Genomic DNA, 22403 nt, shown 5'->3' with positions numbered 1-22403 from the left:
TAGCGTAATATCCTCCAGTTCCATGCATGTAACTGCAAATGGCGAGATTTCATTCATTTTGATAAGGCACAGACCTCTCTTCCTGGCGGAAGGTGAGAGGCTGCTCACAGGTCTCTCTCTGAAACCCAGCGATCCACTGAGGAAATCCCAGGCATCTGGAGGGATCCGTGGGTAACACGATGAAGAGTAAAAACGTCAGGAGGACGTCTGCCGCCAGGGCAAGTCGTCAGGCGTGCAGACCTTTTCAGGACTCCAGGACATCCTCCCACACTTCACACGGCTTTGTGAAGAAATCTGAAGGAGGGAAGGAGGAAGTGCATTTGACTAACCAAATAGCTCAACCGGTTTTCAGACACATTGGGAAAATACAGAAAATGACAAGGTTCCAAAGATTTATAGCTGCATAAAGTTTTCTCTTCGTGCCAACAGAAATCATTACTGCAACCTGCCAGCATACATCTTCTCATGGCCTCCTGTGTTTATTCCTTGTAAATGAGGACTTTGCTACAAGTCAAAAAAATCTATTACTGTGAGTTAAACACATACACACGCAAACACACACATCCACACACACCCACCCACCCCACCCCACCCCCACACACACCACCTGCATGACTAACCAGATTAAGCATCCAACTTTCGACTCAGGTCATGATCTCGAGGTTTGTGGGTTCGAGCCCTGCGTCCACCTCTGGGCTGTAAGCTGGGAGCCTGAAGCCTGCTTCTGATTCTGTGTCTCCCTCTCTCTCTGCTCCTCCCCTTCTCACATCCTATCTCCCTCTCTCAAAAATAAATAGACATGAAAAAATATATAAATAACCCAAGGAAACCTCTCTGAAGGGACCGTGATGCAGCTGAGAGACAAGCACAGCACAGGGACTGCTGTCTGGATTAGAGCAGGGTGACTCAGGGAGCAAGGGAGAAGCCAGCTGCACTTCTCATGAACGGTCACTGCGACTGCAGAGAGACCAAGACACCAATTCATCAAGCCACCGACTCCCACAAATGATACACCAACCTCGACAGGCACTGCATTGTTACGAATTACAGAGTAGAGAACTCATGTCCTCTCTTCCCCTAGAAACCAGCCAGTGCCAAGCACGCACCGCTTACATCTGTGAGCAACTCTGTCACACTCAAGAACCACAGGTTCCCCGAGCATCCCATCTACACATCCATTTGGTCAAGCATGTCACCGAGGACGGCCCAGGCTCAAGGGGAAGCCTTAGACTCTACCTCTCAAAGGGAGTTGGAGACAAGCAACTACCTCCCATCATGACTTTGATGTCATTATAGGCCACGTTTCAGCAGGTCTAAGATGTCACCACTTGTAGGAAGCATCCTGATGTTACTCGAATCAAAATGTGAAAGCAAGGTCAAGATGGAATCGTGACGTGTAGGACTTGCACGCTGATTTGTGATGGGAGACGTGTCTCTGCTGCCGGTGCAGCTCAAAGTTTGAACCCGGGCTACCTTACGTTCCAAAGTGAGGGCCAGGGAGCTGTCGTTCCAGGCTGAGACCATCTATCGCATGGAGGGGATCCCTAAACAGCTACTAACGTTTTCTATTCTAGAAACTTCTGCACAAATGCCAAAGGAAGATGTACAGTAAACCCTCATGAATCCTTCACCCATCTTCCACCAGTATCAACCCACATGGTCACTTAATCATTGATGCATACCCTGACCTAACCCAAGGTGTCGAATTCCCAGAGGGTGGGTGAATTCACCTGTAAATCCCGGGGCATAAGGTGGCACCGTGAGCCCTTTCTGTTGTCCTCCTTGCAATCCACGTGGCTGAGCGATACATAGCGCTTTATTACCTAGATGCCACTGGGTAAATCTGAAGTGGATGTGCCAGGGCTCACACTGAGCACACATGAGTTAGCAGGTAAGTAACGGGACAAAATGATCCGAATAGTATAGCATGGGGAAGGGAGGGGAGTAAGAACCAGGGTGGGGGCAATTCAGCCACAGTTTTCCTTGAAATAATGTGTGTGGTGGCACTTTGAGCAAAACATGAAAAACAGGGGCACCTCGGTGGCTCACTTGGCTGAGTGTCCAACTTCGACTCAGGTCATGATCTCACGATTCATGAGTTCAAGCCCTAGGTCGGGCTGTTTGGTGACAGCTCAGAGCATGGAGCCTTTTTCGGATTCTGTGTCTCCCTGACTCTCTTCCCCTCCCCCAGTTGCACTCTGTGTGTGTCTCTCTCTCCCTCTCAACAATAAATAACCATTAAAAAATTTAAAAGAAACAAAAACCAGGGTCACTCAGCTGCCACAGTCAGGGGAGTATACAACTCTTGATACCTGGGTCGTGGGTCTGTGCAGAAGTTACTTAACATCTTTAAAAATAAACCGAAATTCGGGGTACCTGGGTGGCTCAGTCAATTAAGCACCTGACTCTTGATTTCAGCTCAGATCATGATCTCTCTGTTGGTGAAAAAGTTCCCACATCAGGTTTGTGCTGACATTGGAGGGCCTGCTTGGGACTCTCTCTCCCTCTCTCTGACCCTCCTCCCCTCTCCCTCTCTCTCAAAAGATATCATTTTTAAAGTTTAAAAATTAACGTAAATAAAAAAGAAAATAAGATGTTGGAGACTAAGACAATTTTAGCCCTCTATTTTTGCAATATGACAATGCCTTACTCACTGCTTTAATTACGAGTGAAACATTTTTTTATTTTTGTAACTTTATTTTTATAACCTTATTTTGAGACAGAGCACATGCGTGAGTGGGGGAGGGGAGAGAGAGAATCCCAAGCAGGGTCTGTGCTGCCAGCCCAGGGCTCGACGCGGGCCTCAAACCCACAAACCATGAGATCGTGACCTGAGCCGAGGTCAAGAGTCAGACGCTCAACCAACTGAGCCACCCAGGCTACCCTAATTAAAAAATTTTAAATTAACTGACATTATTATTCTCCTGAAAATGTTTACAAATAGCTTTTACTTAATTTTCCGAGAGCATCCTGGCCTGAAAACCAGAGCCATGGCCCTGAAGCACGGAGGCTAGGCTGTGGGCCTCCCCTCAGCACCAGTGGAGAAAGGTTCTGTTCGCCTCCTCTAAGGATGGCTGGCCGGACGCACTGAAAACAATCCAAGCAAGTGGGACGGCAGCCACCATTTGCGCAGGAGAGGCTGACCCACCCTCTAACTGCTGGATGTGCTCTGGTGTGTGTGCCCCGAAACCCTGTGGGCGGCCCCCATGGCCATGGCTCACAGCGGACGGAGGCCTTGGAGGCGGCACAGTGGGACACAGGCCTCCCTGCACCTGGCCCTCACCACAGCCCAGCCTGGCTGGCATCCTGGCATCCAGGCCTGATGCTGCTTCCTCTCACGTGTGGGCAGGATGGTTTCCTCTTGCATCGCTGTCTCCCCTGCACGTCCTAGTGCCTTTCCAGAGTGGTTCCTGTCTCAGGGGTCCCTGAAAGTGCCTTCTACCAAAGCAGAGAACACTCACCCCCACCAGGCACATGCACGCTCGTGGCTAGGAGAGGCCCAGCACACTCGAGTGAGAAGATCAACCGGCAGTAATCCTGATGCACGCCAGAGGTCCTCTTGACTATTTTCCATCTTCCACTTTCTGCCTGGACAGTCTAGGGCCTGTCGTGTGACCCTAGAGTCCTCTTCCCCGTGGGAGGGTTGGGCCCGTCCTCCCCACCCTGATGCCTCCGGGGTAGGACCGGGCAGAGCAGGCCTTCTCCAGAAACAGGTGGACTGGGGAGGTGGTCCCGTCTATGTCCAAATCTCTGCAACCTGTGCATGTGACTTTATTTGGAAAAGCAGTCTTTGTGAGTGCAGCTACGTGGAGGACCTGGAGACCACCCTGGACTCCCTGGGGAGGGGGCTGGGGAGTACACGGATGAATGTTCTTAAAAAGAGGAGTCAGGTAAGATACACCGAGAAGGGACAGGGCACGGGGGCCAGCAAGCACCGAAGCCGGGCAGGATGGAGCCTCCCTGCTCCCGCTGAAATCTGCCCACGCACCGGGTGGTGTGGACACAGCGCTGGCCTCAGGTCAGGACTGGGAAAGGTGGCACAGGAAGACAAGGAGGAGAATCAGCAGAATCCACGCCACTTCTTCCCACCGAGGACTCAAGCGACAGGGGGGTAAGAGAAAGCAGAACGTCAGAGATGTTGAGAAACACCATCAAGTGAAGCCACATCATCAGGAAGGAGGCAACAACCCCTCCTGGGCATGCGCCTGCTGCCCCTGTGCAGGAGCCATGGGGACAGACCCCTCCCGGTACCGCGGACCACCCACCTGGGAGGTGGCAGGACTCGGCCAGCAAAAGGCGAGGAGGAAAGTGCGAAGTCACAATTACATTCAGAACACTCGACGTGACACACAAGAAAGGACCTTAAGGGCAGCAGTGAGGAGGGTAGAGTGGCCTCAAGGAGGAGTGTGAAGCGGTAGGAGAGTCAAGGGTATTCGGTGGGACCTGGCGGGTCTGTGGAAAGGCCTGCAAGCCCCGGAACATTCAGTATGGGGCGAGCACAGCCAAGGATGGCTAGCGCGTGTTCTCAGAGAGGCCACACCCCTTGGACATCTGCTCGGTGCTTGGTCTGTTTCTCAACTGACATTTCTGTTTTAAGCATAATTGGATTCACCAAATCGAGTTTTAATAAACCTAATGTACCTGTGGGGAATTGGTCTGTTTCCAGAAACTCTCAGATGCCGAAGGCTTGCCCAGCTTTGGTGGGGAAAAAACAGAATCTTAGATGTAAAACGCAGGGAAGCACTTTGTTGTTCCAAACCTCACACTTCACACTAAGGACTAGGAAGTGCAGAAACTAAAGATCAGCCAGCAAAGGTTCTGAACAGGAAGACACAGAATGACCTAACTATGCCCTGACAGAAAGGAGAAGGGAAGTCTTACTCCACAGAAAGAAACTATGTATCCTTCACAGTAGTAAACGATGGGCCCTGGCGGCAGAGACAGTACAGGAAGAGGAAATCCCAGCGATTGTCAGCTGTGCCCTCCACACAAGGCCCACGGGTCAGGGCGTCCATCCCTTGACCCAATGGCCATAAGCTCTCTGTGGCGGGGAGGGAAGGAACCATCCCAGAGTCGCCTGAGCTATGAGGGACCTTGTGCCAGAGCCTCCTGAGGTGGCCTTGTGAGGGCCGCTTCGGAATCTGTGTCTTCTCCTGTCTCTGCCCCTCCCATGCTCATGCTCTGTCTCTCTGTCTCTCAATAATAAATAAACATAAAACACTTAAGGAAAATCTACAAATGGAGAATGAGGTCCACTCTTGAAACTTGTTCAAAAAAGAAATGTAAAACGTTGATTTCCGTAAGAACAGTAAGACCTTTATTAGAGTTGCACTACATAATTTCCAGGGTCTTGCGCCTTCCTCCTGGGTGCACACCCAGCACCCTGCCCCGCGGTGGGAGCCCAGTGCTTCCTGATTGGTCTTCTGAGAGTTCGGGTGCCAGGGAGCTCAGGGTGGGCGTGGGGCAGGGGTGGGGGGAGGACGTGCCCAGGTCCCCCCTGCCCAGGCTTGCCACGGCCTCAGCTCCCAGGTTCTGCGGGTCACTCCAGGCAAGCTGCCCAGGCCCCCAGGACTAGGCTCTGATTGAACCCACGCACTGAGGACACCCACGATGCCTAGTTGTTGTAGGTGGAAGAGCACACTAATATTCAAGCAGATAAGCAGAAGTTAGGAGTCATCTTAGATCATTGAAGGCTGAGCGGGCCACAGCCTTGTTACATATGAAGTCGGCCATTCTCCACCATTGTTCACATTCCAGTCAAAGAGCCTCCCGTGGTGCCGTCGCCGAGGGGCAGGGGCAGGTCAGCATGTCACGGACCGACGACCAGCTGCATCTTCTTTGGCTGCATAGAGGACAGAGAGGAAGTGACCCAGAAGTTTGCAGGGAGAGTCTCTGCTGACCCAGCAGCTAAGTCACAAATGTCCTTTGGTCTACATTGTTTTCTCCAAGAAGGTGCCTTCCTAAAGTTTTGCCATCATCCAGAAATCAAGACTGATTGGAAATTAAAAAACAAAAGTGGATACTAAAGTTACCAGCCCTTTAAAATGACCTCGCTCTGCAATTTTGTTTACAGGTATTTACCCACATTCCTGACAGCCATCGGGCCCCCTGCCCAGAAGGCAGCCCCAGAGGGTAAAGGGAGACAGGGCCACACTTGTGCCAGGAGCCTGACCGGGCACAAGTCAGCAGAGTCCTGGGCTGCCTGGGCCTGCTCCACTGTCTATGTGAAATCGCCTTCCTGCCATAGAAGATACTACCTTTTCGTTTTCCAAATAGTCTTTGAGCTGCAGACAGTGCCACACGCCGGGACAGTCCCACAGCGCCCTTGCCCTTGCCCTGTTCTCCTCACAAGCATGTGTTCGTTCTTAGGGCAATGACGACAGTCTTAAGTAGTGGTGTGGGAGGAAATCAGTCCTGCTTTTGTAGAAGGAGAATGCAACGTTTTGTGTCTTTTCAAATAAATAACTGAAACATTCCCCCAGAGCACAGGGCCCTGGATTGCAGTGAGATATCCGGCTACCCCCAAAACACAACTTACAGGCTCTATTCCCAGGCTGCAGCCAGTGTGTTATGATGTCAAAAATATTTCTGAAGACTATCGGTGTCAAATAGCAAAAATGAAAGAAACCAAACTCCTCATCTCTGTGAAACTATTGGTTCCTCAATAGCTAATTGGTTTGTTTATTTATTTTTTATTGATTTTTTTTTCATTTTTGAAAGAGACAGAAACAGCAAGAGTGGAGCAGGGGCAGAGAGTTCGGGGGAGAGAGAATCCTAAGCAAACTCCCCGCTGTCAGCTCTGCGCCCAATGCAAGGCTCACATTCACCAAGTGTGAGAACATGACCTGTGCTGAAACCAAGACTCAGATGCTTCACTGACTGAGCCACCCAGTCGCCCCTGTTTTTAGAATTTGAGAGAGAGAGAGAGAGAGAGAGAGAGAGAGAGAGAGAGAATGAGTGTGTATGAGGAGAAAGGGGCAGAGAGAAAGGAGGAAGACGACCCAAAGCAGGCTCCACGCAGAAAGCAGCCAACCCACACTTTTTGTTAGCTCTCAACTTGCCAAAATACACATTTCGGGGAGCAGTGGGGTGGGAGAACCAGAAGGCATTACCACGAATCTTAGTGTTTTCATTACAGAAAGTATAAGGATGTGGAAGAAAACACATCAGCAACATCTAAGGGACAGAATTTTCCCAGCACGGTTCCAGGAGCAAAAGGTCTACTTTCAGTATCAAATTGCACACGGCCAGGTGGCAATTATCCAAGTTATTATAAAACACTTTTATACACTCAAACATAGGGACATTCAAATCAGACCACTGTAAACAGTTTCTACAAATTTGCATTCCCAGGGAACCAAAAGCCTGAGGTTTCCTACGGAATTGTGAGCAGTAACAGACATAACGGAATTTCAACTGAAGTACAACTGAGTGTGCCAGTCATGATCCTTATTATGAGTTCTGAGAAGGAGACTAGATTGAGGCAGATGGAAAGAGAAACCAACGGACAAGTCCGGGGACTGAAGGGGAAAGAGCCTCTAGCGGGAAGGGGCCCTGTGGGCCCACTGTGGATGCGAGGCACCCCGCTCCAGACCTCGTAGGCATTAGGGGCACTGAAGAGTGGCCACATGCCTTGCTTGCTCTCCAGTGTATCACAGACCCCACTGAGTTCTTCCCCGGCTCAAGGCCCCGTCCCGTCAATTGGGAAAATGAGGTCACAGAGAAAGGTCTCCAAGAAAGGCATCCTTGCCCTTGGCCCAAGTGCAAGCCCGCTAGCCGGGCCCTATGGAGACAGGGTCTCCCAGGCCCAGCAGGTGCAACGCATCCCCGCGGCCCAGACGTCCCCGAGGTGGAGCAGTGCCTGCCCCCGGTCAAGCTGTCATCCTGCGTGTCTGCACCACCTCCTGCCCAACTGACAGTAAGCACTCCTATACGTCCCTCTGGCCTTCACCTGCCATCGGCCCACGTGTGCCAAGGCCCTTGCTGTGATGCCAGGTGACCCCAGGTTTTCCTCCACCAGCCACTATCGGGCGCCCCAGGGGCAGTCGCAGCAGGATCCTCGGGAACCACACCTCGCAGCTCCCGTACAAAGGAGGTGGCAATGCGCCCGGTGTTTCCAAGGCAAAAGCGTCTCTGGCCTCTGTGCAGTTAGACTAACAGACAAATGTCCCCCTTGGCCACAGAAGTCTCCAGAAAAGTTCCATGGAGCCCCGAGCCCCTAGGGTGGAATCACTTAATTAGGCTGTCAGCTACTCCCCTCAACAAAGGCTCTGGGCACGAAGCGGTCAGCAGCTGTGAAGGAGCACCCGCCAGCCCACGTGCCCGGCCTCAGCCACGGGCTCACCCTCCACACTTGAACCCTGCACGGAATTCCAGGGGCTCCATGCTCTCTGGAAAAGAAGAGAGGCTGCCTTCCATTTCACAAATCCTTATGGTCTCGGGAGACAGAACACGCCCATCTGATTCACATCAGCTAAAGAGGGGGCCCCTGGCGTCAACCCTTGTGGCCTGGAGACAGAGCCACCACGACAGGGCGTCTCCTCTGTGGTGCTTCAAGCTCTTCTCTGCGGCCTTTCAAGAAACGTCATTGACACGTGCTGCCTCAGCGTACTGATTGCTTCTAAGACAGCCAAGTCGGGACTGCCCGCTGGCCACAACCATCTTCCCCTCCTCTGGTCCCCCCATTCCCAGAACAACTGCTCACCTGAGCTCAGGTGGTCTAGCTTCACCGCTGTGGGGCAACGACACATCGCCAATCGGGGAGAGCCACACGCCACCCCGCATGGGACCTGGCATGGTTCGTGGCTCCTCCGAGGTTCGCGTGTGTCCCCTGACTCTGACACCCTATCTCAGGCTCCCTGGCTCCCGACCCCACCACCCTGCATCCAGTCCTATCCCAGAGCTCTCTCCCATCTGCCCCGCCTGCGTGTGGAAGTTGGTCCGTCACCTTTCTTTTCCTCTGCAACCCAGACCATGTCATCTTGCTAGAGGAGGACACAAACAGAAGACGTGGCTGTGAGGTCGTGCCAGGAGGGCTCAGCTGTCCAGCCTGCCTGCCGCCTTCTCAGTCTCGTCCCCACGGCCCCCGGCCGCTCACGGCGACACAGCTCCCACTAGCCTCTCTTCTGCCACCACACGAGAGTGGACTTTGTGAGACAGCTCCAAACAGACCCTGTTCCTCAGCCAGTCTCCTGCCCGGGGTCTTCTGACCACAAGGCCACCTGTGACCGCAGCCAATGCCTCCGCAACCACGGGAGCACTGCGATCCTATCCTTCCCCTTGGCCAGCACACCTCAGGCGGGTGACGGGCGTGGACGTCCCTCTTATGGCAACTGCCCCAGGGTGCCACCCTCCAGGGGCCTGCACAGCCCCTTCCCTTGAGAACTCCAACATGCACTCGAGTGGCCTGCACCGCATCCACTGTTTGCTCCCTTGGCCTCCTCACACATACCCGTCTTCAAGCCCTGGAATGGTGACACTCAGCACACTGGTGTCTTGCTGGCGAGGATCTCCGTCAGCCAACCAAGAGGCTGCTCTGTGCCCGGATCTTCCTGTGTGCTTCTCTCTCCGGACACACATTCGCTGTGCCACCAGTACTTCCGTGGACAGGGAGGGCCGCTTGGGACTCTACCTGCCCTGACTTCTCTCTCCTACAAGCAGGCTCAACACGGACAGCCACAGCACACCCTCGACTCTCCCGAGAGCCCCCGTCGGCAGCCGCACAGACCCCAGTGAGGCCTGAGTGGGCCTGCCTTTGGAGCAGGAGCCTGCTTCCTGCACCTAAGGGGGCCCAGTCAGCTCCTCGAGGCACTGTCACACCAGAATGACTCTCACATGGTACATATTTCCTACAAAGAAGCAAGCAAACCTTTGAATAACTTCCTGACATTTACTGTCTGCAGGACGCAGCTCACAAGCCGGCTGACCCACTCCCTCACAGGCGACTCACCAACGTCCCAACAGAGTTGCGGCGATTACCTGTCATTCTCCAGTCTTTTCAAAAATATAAGAAACTGCGAGCACTGCGCTAACCCCACCGATGTCAAGGTGACCTTCACAACCATGGCCATGTGTCCACTCCCATGGTGACCCCACTGGCGTTGAGGAAGGGACCATAGCTTCCAGGGATGCTGGGCCGAACCTGGCACGCCGGACCCCTCCTAGCCCCACACCATCACTGCCACACTCGGGGGAGGGAGGCTGCAAATAAACCCACCCAAACACGAACAGAACTTTCCCTAACTTCCACTCCTCCTCCCATGGCTGTGAGCTCTGTCATGCCTCCCGGTCTCCTGAGATTCCAAACCTAACCTCTGGAATGAGGTTTTACTTCTCCTTCTTGCCACCTACTAAGCTACCGGCTCCCTGAGCTACATCCAGTCCCTCTGCCCATTCAGCCAAAGGATTCCTCTGGAAGATACACAGCAGGTGCTAACGTATGTGTTTGTGAGGTGGTTCATGTTAGGCACGGTGAAGGGCAGTGTCCCCCGCAGCCCCGCCCCATCATCAGTTAGCTGGTACCTGGAAAATGGATCGCGTCAGACTACAACACACTCAGGATAATTGTGTGTAACTCTGATCCGGTGCGGGTCATACCATAGCACACCCACGGTTCTACTTGGGAACCATGAGCTGGTTCAGGTCATACTGGTGACAGAGGGAAGCCGCCCCCAGCCGCGTCTCAAACAGATCTGTGAAGCGGGAAATGTCATACCTGTGGTGAAGCGAAGAGCCTCTCAGTCTTACCCGCTTTAATATGGCCCTCAGTGCTTCCATTTTCCGTAGAAGGTGATCCTGCAAAGCAGCAAATGACAACGACACTCACTGCAAGCAAGGTTAACTAGTCTTTGCATCAAGAGTCCGTTCAACTCAGAGCACAAACTGGTAGTGGCCAGAGGAGAGGAGAGTAGGGGTGGTTGGCAAAACAGATGATGGTGATTAGGAGGCATCAGCATCCAGGTATCAAATAAGGCCGTCTCGGGGATGAAAAGCACAGTACAGGGAATACGGTCCGTGATACCCTAAGGACTCTGTATGGTGACACACGGTGACCACAGTGATGGTGACGAGCACAGAGTCACGTGTGCAATTGTTGAAACGGTATGCTGTCTACTTGAAACTGATACCACACTGTAGGTTCATTAGAATTCAAGAAAAAATGGAAAACACTACTTGCATCAAGTGTGCTGAAATGCTGACCATCATAACCACGCTGGGTAAATTCAGCAGTTACAAACCCCAAGACCATTCTCTCCAAGAGTCCTCCAGTAAACACCCGGATCACCAAGTGAACGTCCTAAACCCTACTGAACAGTTAGCTCTCAGGCATAGCAAGGTTACAGAGGAGAAACACTGAGCCACTAGGACTTCTTCCTAATTATGTAGAGAGGAGCAGGACTTTCTGGGTGGTGGGGGAATAGCCCTTCTGTGCAATAGGCACGTGCTCCTTCGTGGACCCTCTGCAGCCCAGCCTCACGTCTGCACACGCAGCACCAGGGAGCAAGACCGACGAGGAGCTTCGGTCACACAACTACCCCCTAGGCAGTGCCGTCCCAGGCCGCAGACACCGCCGCAGGTGGCTAACTGAGCGCCCAAAATGGGGCTGGTCCCGACCACAGGGGATGGAACTGTGAGACGCCCCGTGGGTTGCAAGGACTGAATGTGGAAAAACATTGTAGAGTAGCTCCTTCATGTCTACACTATTTACATGATACAGTAACATGTTGCCTGCATCGGGCTACGTGAAAACTAACATCACCCGTCTGTTTGACCATTTCAAATGCAGCCATCAGAATCCTTGGGATGACACCCGTGTCACCTGTTAACTTCCTGCTGGGCAACGCTGCAACTCAAAGAAAGGTTTACACGAACATTTTAGCTTTTGAGCGAACCCCCGAAGGGACTCAGAAATCTGAACCCAATAGGCTGCTCGGCTCCAACTCTACCACATACCTGCCATTCAGACTTGCGAGCGTGGGGCCGCTCGAAAGCACAGTGGTGGCTCGCCTTGGAGGAAGTGTGAGCCCCAGAGGTCACCTGCTCCTTTCCAGTCTCAACCGATCACTGAATGAGTGAGAGATGGAAATACCTTCTCACGTTGCATTTCTTCTGTTTTTTCAGATTGCCAACTTCTCCTAACAGAGACTTCTGAGAAAGGTACACACAGTCCTTTAGTGTTGATTCTTTCAAACGTTCCACATGCTACACCATGCCGACGTTTCTTTTTACAATAACACAGCACCACAGACAAGGTATGGAGTGGATGGCCATACCAACGAACAGGGTCACATGACCACAGAGTGAAATGCTGTCTGTGAAACTGCAGTAACAGCCTTTACTCATCCTTTGTCCATGTACAATTTCTTCACGGATCACTGTCTGACTGTAAGTATGACAAGTTCCTACGTTTACTTGCAGCAGGTACACTGGTTTGTACTAGCTTTTAGGGTCTGTGATGCCTCAGTCACTTGGGAAACCTGACCTAAGTTTCGTACATATACTTCCAATCTCACATACAACCTTCTACCGAAAGGCTGGCCCCAGTGATCAAGGTAGAACCTCACGTGGGGTATAATAACGCACCTCATAATGGGTTTTACCCAAAACAAGTGTGTCGTGAAATTAGCATTGCTCACTGGTGTCTCCAAGTGACAATCTTAGGGAAGATTCTGGGCTCATCTACAGGGACACAGGTGTAATCAGAACCGGTAGTATCGGGTCCGCATCCAACTGTCCCCACCAGAGCTTCTCTCACAGAGATCCTATGATACTGCTTCCCTCCCGTTACACCTCAAGTGTGTCCGTTATGATGGTGTAAGAGTCCAGGCTTAGACTCTTTCCAACCCAGATGAAAAGAGGGAAGGCAGGAGATGGAACAGGAGATACTCTGTTTTCAGCTGGTTAAATGCTTGACAGAACTGCGCACTCCTACCGGTCCGTCTGGACAAAAGAGGTAGAAATTAGCTCCCCAGACAAGAACCAGGCTGAAGGTTCCAGCACAGGGGTGGCAAACGAGGGCCTGCCGACCACATCCAGCCACCGCCGGGTCCTATCAACAAAGGGTTATCGGCACACGGCCCCTCCCCTTAGTTATATACTGCCTATGGCTGTTTCTGTGCCCATCTTTGATTAGCATGAAGCTAGCTTACTCCTTACGTCTCAGTTAGTCTCAGTTAGTAAAGGCCCAGACCATACTCCTCTTCTAGACAGTGAGACGCACCTTCCCGCACGCATACGTCGGGCGGGGACACGACACTGGGAACTTAACGTAGGCCTGCAGTTGTTCCGCGTGAAAGAATCATTTCTACTTTCTGCAGTGGCTGTTAGCCTCTGCTCCACGCTGCTCCTCAGGATCACAACGTGAGCGTCTCCTCTGTGAGGACCGGGGCACTCAGCCGCTGTCTCTCATGTCCTACCTTATCTTCTGCAGCAGCCATTCTCTCTTTTAGATGACGCTGAAAGCCGTCATCAGATTCAGAAAGGAGCTGGTCAATTGTGCCTGACACATGTTGGTTAGTCTCTTTGTTTAGTTTAGACCACATCATGTCTGGAAACTACCTTTTCAACTGCTGCCTTCCTCTGTGGGTGGTGAGGGATGTGAGAGCTGGGAGGGCAGGGACTGTATCTGGCACGTTCCTCGACTCTATTTGTGGAAACTCCGAGTGAATTCCTTAAAGATTTATTTCTTACAGGGGTGTCTGGGTGGCTCAGTCAGTCGGGTTCTGACTCTTGGCTTCAGCTCAGGTCATGAACTCAAGGTTTGTGCGTTCGAGCCCTGTGTCAGGCTCTGTGCTGATAGCATGGAGCCTACTTGGCATTCTATCTCCTTCTTTCTGCCCCTCCCCTGCTCATGTATGTGCCCAGGCTCGCTCTCTCTGTCTAAAATAAATGAACGTTTAAGAATTTTTTAAAGAAAAACAATTGTGTTTAAAAGAGGATAGGATTTTCTCATTTTTCGGAAAAATTCTATGCTTTTTGGTTTTTTTTTTTTCCTTCGGTAAGCTCTACACCCAACGGGGAGGTCAGACTCATGACCCTGAGATCAAGAGTCCCAAGCTCCACTGACTGAGCCGGCCAGGCACCCCTGTCCTTCTCTTACCCAAGGCTACTATCTTGAGCTTTGAGTCGCTGACTTAACTCTGAAAAGCAGTGAGTCTTAGATGCAGCCAATGGCAAAGAGCACACGTCGGACAAAACCGGAGGGAACAAAACTGGGGATGATGCCTGCCGTTTGAAAAGCATTCCAATCTCAGACAAAGTAGCACCGAAAACAGATCTCAGCTGGTTCGCGGACTTTGGCACGCCGACGTTACCGGTGAGAAATGAGATACAAGAACGGACCGCCATGAAGTTGACATTCCCACCATGGGACCCAGAAGGAAACGGGGGCCCCACCTTGCAGAGGGTGGCCACCCTCTGGGCCGGCTCGGCTTCCACCTCGGGCAGCGACTTGGCCTTCCTCGGGGTCTGCTGCAGCTTCCGCTCCGCCACCTCCAGGCGCTCTTGCAACTGGCGGTTTTGATCCGCAGTCTAGGAAATGAAGGCAAAGCATCAAAGTGTAGCAAGTCTTCTCTCCGTTTCCATTTTTAATAAAGTGAAACAAAATCTAAATGCAGAGATCTACTGTTAGTTCTGACTGAAGCCAACAGTTTGGTAGGTGCTTCAGAGTAAACCTTTCCTTTCTGCGAGGAGTCACCCACTGCCTTGGTCCTCCGTTCGCTACGCAAAACATGTCTTGCCAAACTCTTTGCTCTTCTTCACTATCTTCAAAGAAGTCTTTCCAAAGACAAAGTTCCCACACATTAAAGAAAACCCATCTTCTGGAGGAGCTTGCTCGCTCTTCCTGACCAGTTAAGGAGAGAAGGGTTCGGTCCTAACCCTTCATAAACATATTTATACTGGGGTCCGAGGGCTCGCTACATAAGACATTCTGAGGTGGGCACATCAGCCAGCACAGAGCTTCTGAGAGCATGCCTGATGCCAGTTGAGTTCCTTTTGGAAGTGTACCATTATTCAACAAAAACACTCTCCCTCTTGACCAAAAACGTGGAAAACTTCAACGTGGAAAACTTAGACACGAGATTTTTTGTTAAAGGACTTTTAGGGAAGCCGAGGTGGCTCAGTCAGTTAAGCGTCCACCTTCGGCTCAGGTCATGATCTCATAGCTCATGGGGTCAACCCCGCCTCGTGCTCTGTGCTGACAGCTCAGAGCCTGGAGCCTGCTTTGGATTCTGTGTCTCCCTCTCTCCCTCTCTGGCCCTCCACTGCTCATGCTTACTCTCTCTCCGTCTCTCTCTCTCTCACTCTGGCTCCCTTTCTCAAAAATAAATAAGCATTAAAAATATATAAAGTCATTTTAAAAATCATGTACAAGGTGAGGTTTTTCCAAGGTTAACGTTTGTTCCCACAGACTCCTTCCATCTTCTGTGTGCATATAGCTCTGTGTGTATATACAGACCACGTATCATGCTTTCAAACCCTCCAAAATAAATCACATGCTGTACACATAGTATTTCACCATCTGCCCTTTACACTCATGATTTGGAACATGGTACGTGCTCTCAAACAGCATTCCTCCATGTCATTTTAATGGCTTCCTAGTATTTCACTTTGTTTATCATTTTGGGTCGACTGGCGCATTTGACAAACACACCAGGCAAACTCACTCTGTTTCCAAGAAGCTGGATGTGGTTTTCCTGTTCAATGCTGGATGACCTGAGACAACCAAGGAAGAGACGTGCTGCTTCCCAAAACACAGGGTCTCACATCCTCACGCCAGACTGTGCTTCTGCACCTGCCATTCCCCCCGATCTCAGGTACTAACCAAAATGGCCAGCTGCCTACACATTCCCAGCCACTCCCTGCTCCTTTGGAAACAGTGCTAACAGGCAACAGAGTAACGTGCATGTAAGACAAGACAAAGAAGGAATCAAGGAGGGGAGCCCCATAACATGCTTCCATAAAATTTGAAAGAATTAAACCCTGGACGTTGAAGTAAGCCCGCTGGTCAACACAAGATTCTAAGATCCTAAAACCCTGACATTGACACTTGGTCCTTAACTTGACTTGTAATTAATGAAAGTGGAATGAAGTTCAACGAAACCAACGACCTGTCGATGCAGAGAGTCCTTCTTTGCGATCTCGTTTTCAAGATTCTCCTTGAGGTCGTACAGAGAGGTGGCTTCGTGTTGTGCCCTGAGGCAGTTCTTCTCAAGGGTAGTGATCCTCTCTTGCATGTCTTCCTTCTGGGCCATGGCCTACAGTAGGTATTTCAGAGAGAAAACAGGGAAAGAATCAGGGTACGACACATTAACACACTCCAGACACAAAAAGCAGGCAAAAACCTCATGTTCCAAACAAACAGAAAAGTAGCATCCTCGGGGCACCTGGGTGGCTCACCCGCTGTGGCTCTGTGAGTTGGCACCCCGCGTCAGGCTCTGTGCCAACTTTGCACCTTCCCTGAAACACCAGGCATGTGCACGGTAAAGGGGGCACGCGCTGGGCCTGGGAGGCTAGGACCAGCCTCTTTCGGCGCATAGCGGCAGCGGGTAGCGTTTGGGGACAAACGAACCTGAACACGCCGGATCTCCTCTTGGGTCGGAAGCTATGCAGGGTCGGGCCTGGTTAGTACTAGGATGGGAGACCATCTGGGAATGCGTGTAACTGGAGGCTTTTCCCTTTTGCCTTTGACCTCCTTGACCTCTTCATTGGCGCCAGCCCACCCCCCCTCCCTTCCTGACCAGGGAGAGGCGCTCCTGGGGCCAAACTCAACGCAGCCAGGGCTCCCTCAGCCCCTCCCAGTTCAGCCCAGCGGCCTGGCCTGCCTTACACACCCCACCCCACGTCACAAGGGGCCCGCTCCCCTTTCCCCACTCCCCGCACCAGGCCAAATCCCACTGCACGGGCCTGAAAACACACCCCAGCTTTGCACCTTCCCTGACACACCACCTACACCCGCACGGAGTGCACAGTGCACGCGGGACCGGTTTCTGGAGTTGGGGGTCCGGGGTGCGGGGTCCTGGGGATGGCCGCTGGAGCGTGGGGGCTGGGGCCTGGGTTGGAGGGTGGGGGCTGGGGTGCGTAGACGCGAGGACAAAAATGGGGCAGGAGGGACACAGAGACACCACACTCCGTCTACGCCACAGGCCTGGGCTGTCTGGGTGCTGGGCCTCTTCCCTCCCTCGGAGCCCTCCACCCCTGAATCCCTGGCAATTCACAAGACCCAGCTAGGTGAGCGGGCTTTGTCTGGTGATGTTGTCTGGGGACGCTGGGGCTCCGGTTGGCGTTTGAGCCAGTTGGGGCAGAAGGGAGGGAATGGCCAGGTGGGGGGCTGGCAGACAGGCAGGCAGGCAGGCAGGCAGGCAGGCAAGCAGGTGCATGGGTGCAGCGCGGCACCCTCTGGGCTTGGGACGCGTGGAGCAGGCTCTTGAAGTGCACAGCGGCAGCCCCTGGCGTCTTTGGCCATACCAGCCTGAACGCGCCCGACCCCGTCTCCTCTCGGAAGCTAAGCAGGGTCGGGCCTGCTTAGAACTTGGATGGGAGACCGCCTGGGAACACCGGGTGCTGTAGGCTTTTGCCTTTTGCCTTGGCCTCCTTGACCTCTCCTTTGGCGCCCGCCGCCCCCCCCTCCCTCCCTGTGTCCCTGTCTCCCCAGGGAGCACGGCTCCTGGGGCCAAACACACCCCAGCCACTGCTACCTCAGCCCCTCCAGGGCCAGCTGAGCGGCCTGGCAGGGCCTGGCTCCGCTCCGCCCCACCCCCCCAGGCCCCCCCCCCCCCCCCCCGCACACCCCACCGCACTTCACAAGGGGCACGCTCCCCGCTCCCCGCCTCAGCCAAATCCCACTGCACCGACTGGAAGCCACAGCGCAGCTTTGCACCTTTCCTGACACACCACCCAAACCCGCACCCGCACGGAGGGTGGCGGGTGCGGTGTGGGCGGGACCGGAAGCTGGCGCCTGGGGGCTGGAGGGTGGGGGCTGGGTGGGTGGATACAAGAACCCAGGAGCGGGCGGGCGGTCGGGCGGGCGGGAGGGGCAGCGAGACCCCAGACTCGGACTCCATCACAGGCCTGGGCTCCCTGGGTCCTGGACCTCTTCGCTCCCTCGAGCCCTCATCCCCAGGGCCCGTGGCATTTCACGAGGCCAAGCTAGGGCAGCGTACTCGGGCTGGTGATGGTCTCTGGGGGCGCTGGGGGCTCCGGGGTGGGTTTGCACCAGGTGGGGCAGACGGGAGGGAACGGCCCCGTGGCTGGCTGCGCCCGCCCTAGGGCTGGGGAGGAGGCTCTGAGAACCAGGCGGGGCGGGCCCCGAAGGCCCGAGCGGCCTGATGCCCCACGCTCACTTCCACCCTCTTCCCACTGAGCAGCCCATCGTGGTGTGGTGCGGGGCTGCGAGGTGTGGTGCGGTGCGCTGCGGGATGGAAGCGGAGGCGGGCGTGGGGCCAAGCCAGGAGCAGCCGGCAAGAGTCCCGGGGTTAGAGAACACCGGGGCTTGTGCCACAGAGCCTTGCCAGGGTCCTCTGGCGCAGCCTCCGCCACCCGCGGCGGAGGGCGGCGGCTGCGGCGGCGGGGCGGCGGCGGCGACTGCGGCTGCGGATGAGGCGGCGGCGGCGGCGGCTGAGGCTGAAGCGGCGGGTGTGTCGGCTGCGGCTGAGGCGGCGGCTGTGGCTGAAGCGGGGGCTGTGGCGGCTGCGGCTGAGGCGGCGGCAGGCAGGCTGGCAGGCAGGCTAGCAGGCAGGCAGGTAGTCAGGCCGGCGCGTGCATGGGAGAAGCGCGGCACCCGCTGGGCTTGGGACGCGTGGAGCTTTCTCTTGGAGCGCTCAGCGGCAGCCGCTGGCGTCTTCGGCCATAGCAGCCTGAATGCGCCCCACCCGGTCTTCTCTCCGCAGCTAAGCAGGGTCGGGCCTGGTTAGAACTTGGATGGGAGACCGCCTGGGAACACCTGGTGCTGTAGGCTTTTGCCTTTTGCTTTTGGCTTCCTTAACCTCTCTTCTGGCACCCATCTGCCTCCCCCCCCCCCGTGTCCTTTACTCCCCAGGGAGCGGGGCTCCTGGGGCCAAACACACCCCAGCCACTGCTCCCTCAGCCCCTCCCGGGCCAGCAGAGCGGCCTGGCAGAGCCTGGCTCCTCCCTGACCCTCCCCACCTCCCCAGGGGCCCGCACCCCCCACGGCATTTCACAAGGGGCACCTTCCCCGATCCCCGCACCTGGCCAAATCCAACTGCTTGGGCTTGAAGCCACACCCCAGCTTTGCACCTTCCCTGACACACCGCCTACAGCCGCACTGAGGGCAGGCCGGACCGGTTCGGGATCCGGGATCTGGGGGCTGGGCCTGGGGGCTGGGGGCTGGGGGCTGGAGGGTGGGGGCTGGGGTGCGTGGATGCGAGGACAAAGAAGGGGCGGGAGGGACACAGAGACACCACACTCCGACTATGCCACAGGCCTGGGCTGCCTGGGTCCTGGGCCTCTTCCCTCCCTCAGAGCCCTCAACCCCTGAGCCCCTGGCGATTCACAAGACCCAGCTAGGGGAGCGGGCGTTGTGTGGTGATGTTGCCTGGGGCCTCTGGGGTCTCAGGTTTGCGTTTGAGCCAGGTGGCGCAGAAGGGAGGGAATGGCCAGGTGGGGGGCTGCCCGAGGGTGGGGAGGGGGTGCTGAGAATCCGGGGGGCCCCTAAGGCCTGGCCTGGCGGATGCTGCTGCTCGCTCCCACCCATTTTGCAGTGAGCGGCTGGACTTGGTGTGGTGTGCTTTTCTTTGGTGTGCTTTGGTGGGGTGGGGTGTGGTGTGGTGTGGTGTGGTGTGGTGTGGTGTGGTGAGGGGTGGTGTGCAGAGATGCTGCGAAGTGCGGTGCCATGCGGTGCGGTGACCTGTGGGATGGAGGGGCTGGTTGGCGTGGGAGCAAGCCGGAGCAGCCCGCAAGAGTACCGGGATCAGAGAGCGCCAGGGCTTGCGGCACTCCGGGGTGCCAGGGGCCTGTTGCGCGGCCCTCGCCACCGACCCGGGGCCCTCCCCTCGGAGGACGGCAGAGGACGGCAGCGGGAGGCAGGTAGTCAAGAAGGCAGGCAGGCTGGCAGGCATGTGCACGGTGAAGGGGGCACGCGCTGGGCCTGGGAGGCGAGGACCAGCCTCTTTCGGCGCACAGCGGCAGCGGGTAGCGTTTGGGGACAAACGAACCTGAACACGCCGGATCTCCTCTTGGGTCGGAAGCTATGCAGGGTCGGGCCTGGTTAGTACTAGGATGGGAGACCATCTGGGAATGCGTGTAACTGGAGGCTTTTCCCTTTTGCCTTTGACCTCCTTGACCTCTTCATTGGCGCCAGCCCACCCCCTCTCCCTTCCTGACCAGGGAGAGGCGCTCCTGGGGCCAAACTCAACGCAGCCAGGGCTCCCTCAGCCCCTCCCAGTTCAGCCCAGCGGCCTGGCCTGCCTTACACACCCCACCCCACGTCACAAGGGGCCCGCTCCCCTTTCCCCACTCCCCGCACCAGGCCAAATCCCACTGCAGGGACTGGAAGCGACAGTCCAGCTGTGCACCTTTCCAGACACACCACCCAAACCCGCACCCGGAAGGAGGGAGGGTGGTGTGGGAGGAATCGGAGGCTGGCGCCTGGGGGGTGGAGGATGGGCGCCGGGTAGGTGGATACAAGAACCCAGGAGCGGGCGTTTGGGTAGGCGGGAGGGCAACACAACCCCAGCCTCCAACTTCCCCAAGGCCTGGGCTCCCTGCGTCCTGGATCTCTTCCCTCCCTCGAGCCCTCATCCACAGGGCCCCTGGCATTTTAAGAGGCCCAGCTAGGGCAGCGGACTCGGGCTGATGATGCTGTCTGGGGGCGCTGGGGGCTCTGGGTGGGTTTGCACCAGGTGGGTCAGACGGGAGGGAACGGCCTGGTGGCTGGCTGCGCTCGCCCTACTGCTGGCTAGGAAGCGCTGAGAACCTGGCGGGGCGGGCCTCGAAGGCACGAGCGTCCTGATGCCCCACGCTCGCTTCCGCCCTCTTCCCAGTGAGCAGCCCAACTTGGTGTGGTGCAGGGCTGCGAGGTGCGGTGCGGTGCGGTGCGCTGCGGGATGGAAGCAGAGGCGGGCCTGGGGCCAAACCGGGAGCCACCTGCAAGAGTCCCGGGGTTACAGAAAGCCAGGGATTGCGCCACGGCGCGTTGCCAGGGTTCTCTTGCCAAGCCTCTGTCACCCGCCCAGGGCCGGGGGCCGCGGCGGAGGGCGGCGGCAGGAAAGCAGGCAGGCTGGCAGGCAGGCACGCTCGCAGGCTGGCAGGCTGGCAGGCAGGCAGGCAGGCATTCAGGCGCGTGCGTGGGTGAAGCGCGGCACCCGCTTGGCTTGGGACGCGTGGAGCAGGGTCTTGAAGCACCCAGCGGCAGCCGCTGGCCTCTTGGGCCATAACAGCCAGAACGCTCCCGACCCAGTCTTCTCTGGGAAGCTAAGCAGGGTCAGGCCTTGTTAGCACTGGATGGGAGACGGTCTGGGAGTAACGGGTGCTCTACGCCTTTGCCTTTACCTTTGGCCACCTTCACCTCTCCTTTGGCACCCGCCGCCCCTCCCCCCTCCCTGTCTGTGTCCCTGTCTCCCCAGGGAGCACCGCTGATGGGGCCAAACACACCCCAGTCAATACTCCCTCAGCCCCTCCTGGGCGAGTGAGTCAGCCACTCCTGGCCCGGCCCAACCCCGCCTCGCCCCCCGTGCCCGCATATCCCAGGACACTTCAAAGGGGCACGCTCCCCACTCCCGGCAGCCGGCCAAATGCCACTGCAGCCACTGGAAGCCACAGCCCAGCTTTGCACCTTTCCTGACACACCACCCAAACCCGCACCCTGACAGATGGTGGGTGGTGCGGTGTGGGCGGAACCGGAGGCTGGCGCCTGGGGGCTGGGGGGTGGGGGCTGGGTGGGTGGATACAAGAACCCAGGAGCCAGAGGAGGGGGCACCGCGACTCCAGACTCCGCATCCGCCACAGCCCTGGGCTCCCTGGGTCCTGGACCTCTTCCCTCCTCGAGCCCTCATTCCCAGGGCCCCTGGCATTTCACCAGGCCCAGCTAGGGCAGCAGCCTCGGGCTGGTGATGGTGCTGGGGGCGCTGGGGGCTCCGGGTGGGTTTGCACCAGGTGGGGCAGACGGGAGGGAAAGGCCTGGTGGCTGGCGGCGCTCGCCCCAGGGCTGGGGAGGAGGCGCTGAGATCCCAGCGGGGCAGGCCCGGAAGGCACGACTGGCCTGATGCCCCAAGCTCGCTCCACCCACTTCCCAGTGACCAGCCCAGCGGGGTGTGGTGCGCGGCTACTAGGTGCCTAGCTGTGGGGTTCCGGATGGAAGCGGAGGCGGAAGTGGGGCCACCCTGGAGGAGCCTGCAAGAGTCCCGGGATTGGAGAACGCCGGGGCTTGGGCCACAGCGCGTTGCCAG

General features: G+C 55.9%; 2 protein-coding genes, 1 long non-coding RNA gene and 1 pseudogene across 4 annotated transcripts in view; 2 read left to right on the top strand and 2 right to left on the bottom strand.

Annotated features, from left to right (window-relative positions):
- LOC147575923 (liprin-alpha-1-like) overlaps positions 1–22403 on the bottom strand; it is a 547540-nt gene that overhangs the window by 341816 nt on the left and 183321 nt on the right. The window lies entirely within an intron of this gene.
- Positions 1–22403, top strand: part of LOC147575926 (liprin-alpha-1-like) — a 360673-nt gene that overhangs the window by 322606 nt on the left and 15664 nt on the right. The window lies entirely within an intron of this gene.
- LOC147575928 (uncharacterized) lies at positions 13931–16236 on the bottom strand. Of its 2 annotated transcripts, none has more exons than XR_015241611.1 (3): positions 16110–16236; positions 15666–15714; positions 13931–14529 (listed from the first exon to the last, which is right to left on the bottom strand). It is a non-coding gene; the product is annotated as an uncharacterized LOC147575928 (long non-coding RNA). The 2 variants fall into 2 exon arrangements; XR_015241610.1 differs by lacking the exon at positions 16110–16236 and adding an exon at positions 15824–16045.
- Positions 17453–17571, top strand: LOC147575927 (5S ribosomal RNA; annotated as a pseudogene).

Source organism: Puma concolor, chromosome D2, assembly GCF_028749965.1.
Source record: "Puma concolor isolate L17-30 chromosome D2, mPumCon1.1.hap2, whole genome shotgun sequence".
Lineage (NCBI taxonomy): Eukaryota > Metazoa > Chordata > Mammalia > Carnivora > Felidae > Puma > Puma concolor.
The sequence above is the reverse complement of the archived record's forward strand: the minus strand, read 5'-3'. Positions and strand labels throughout refer to the sequence as shown.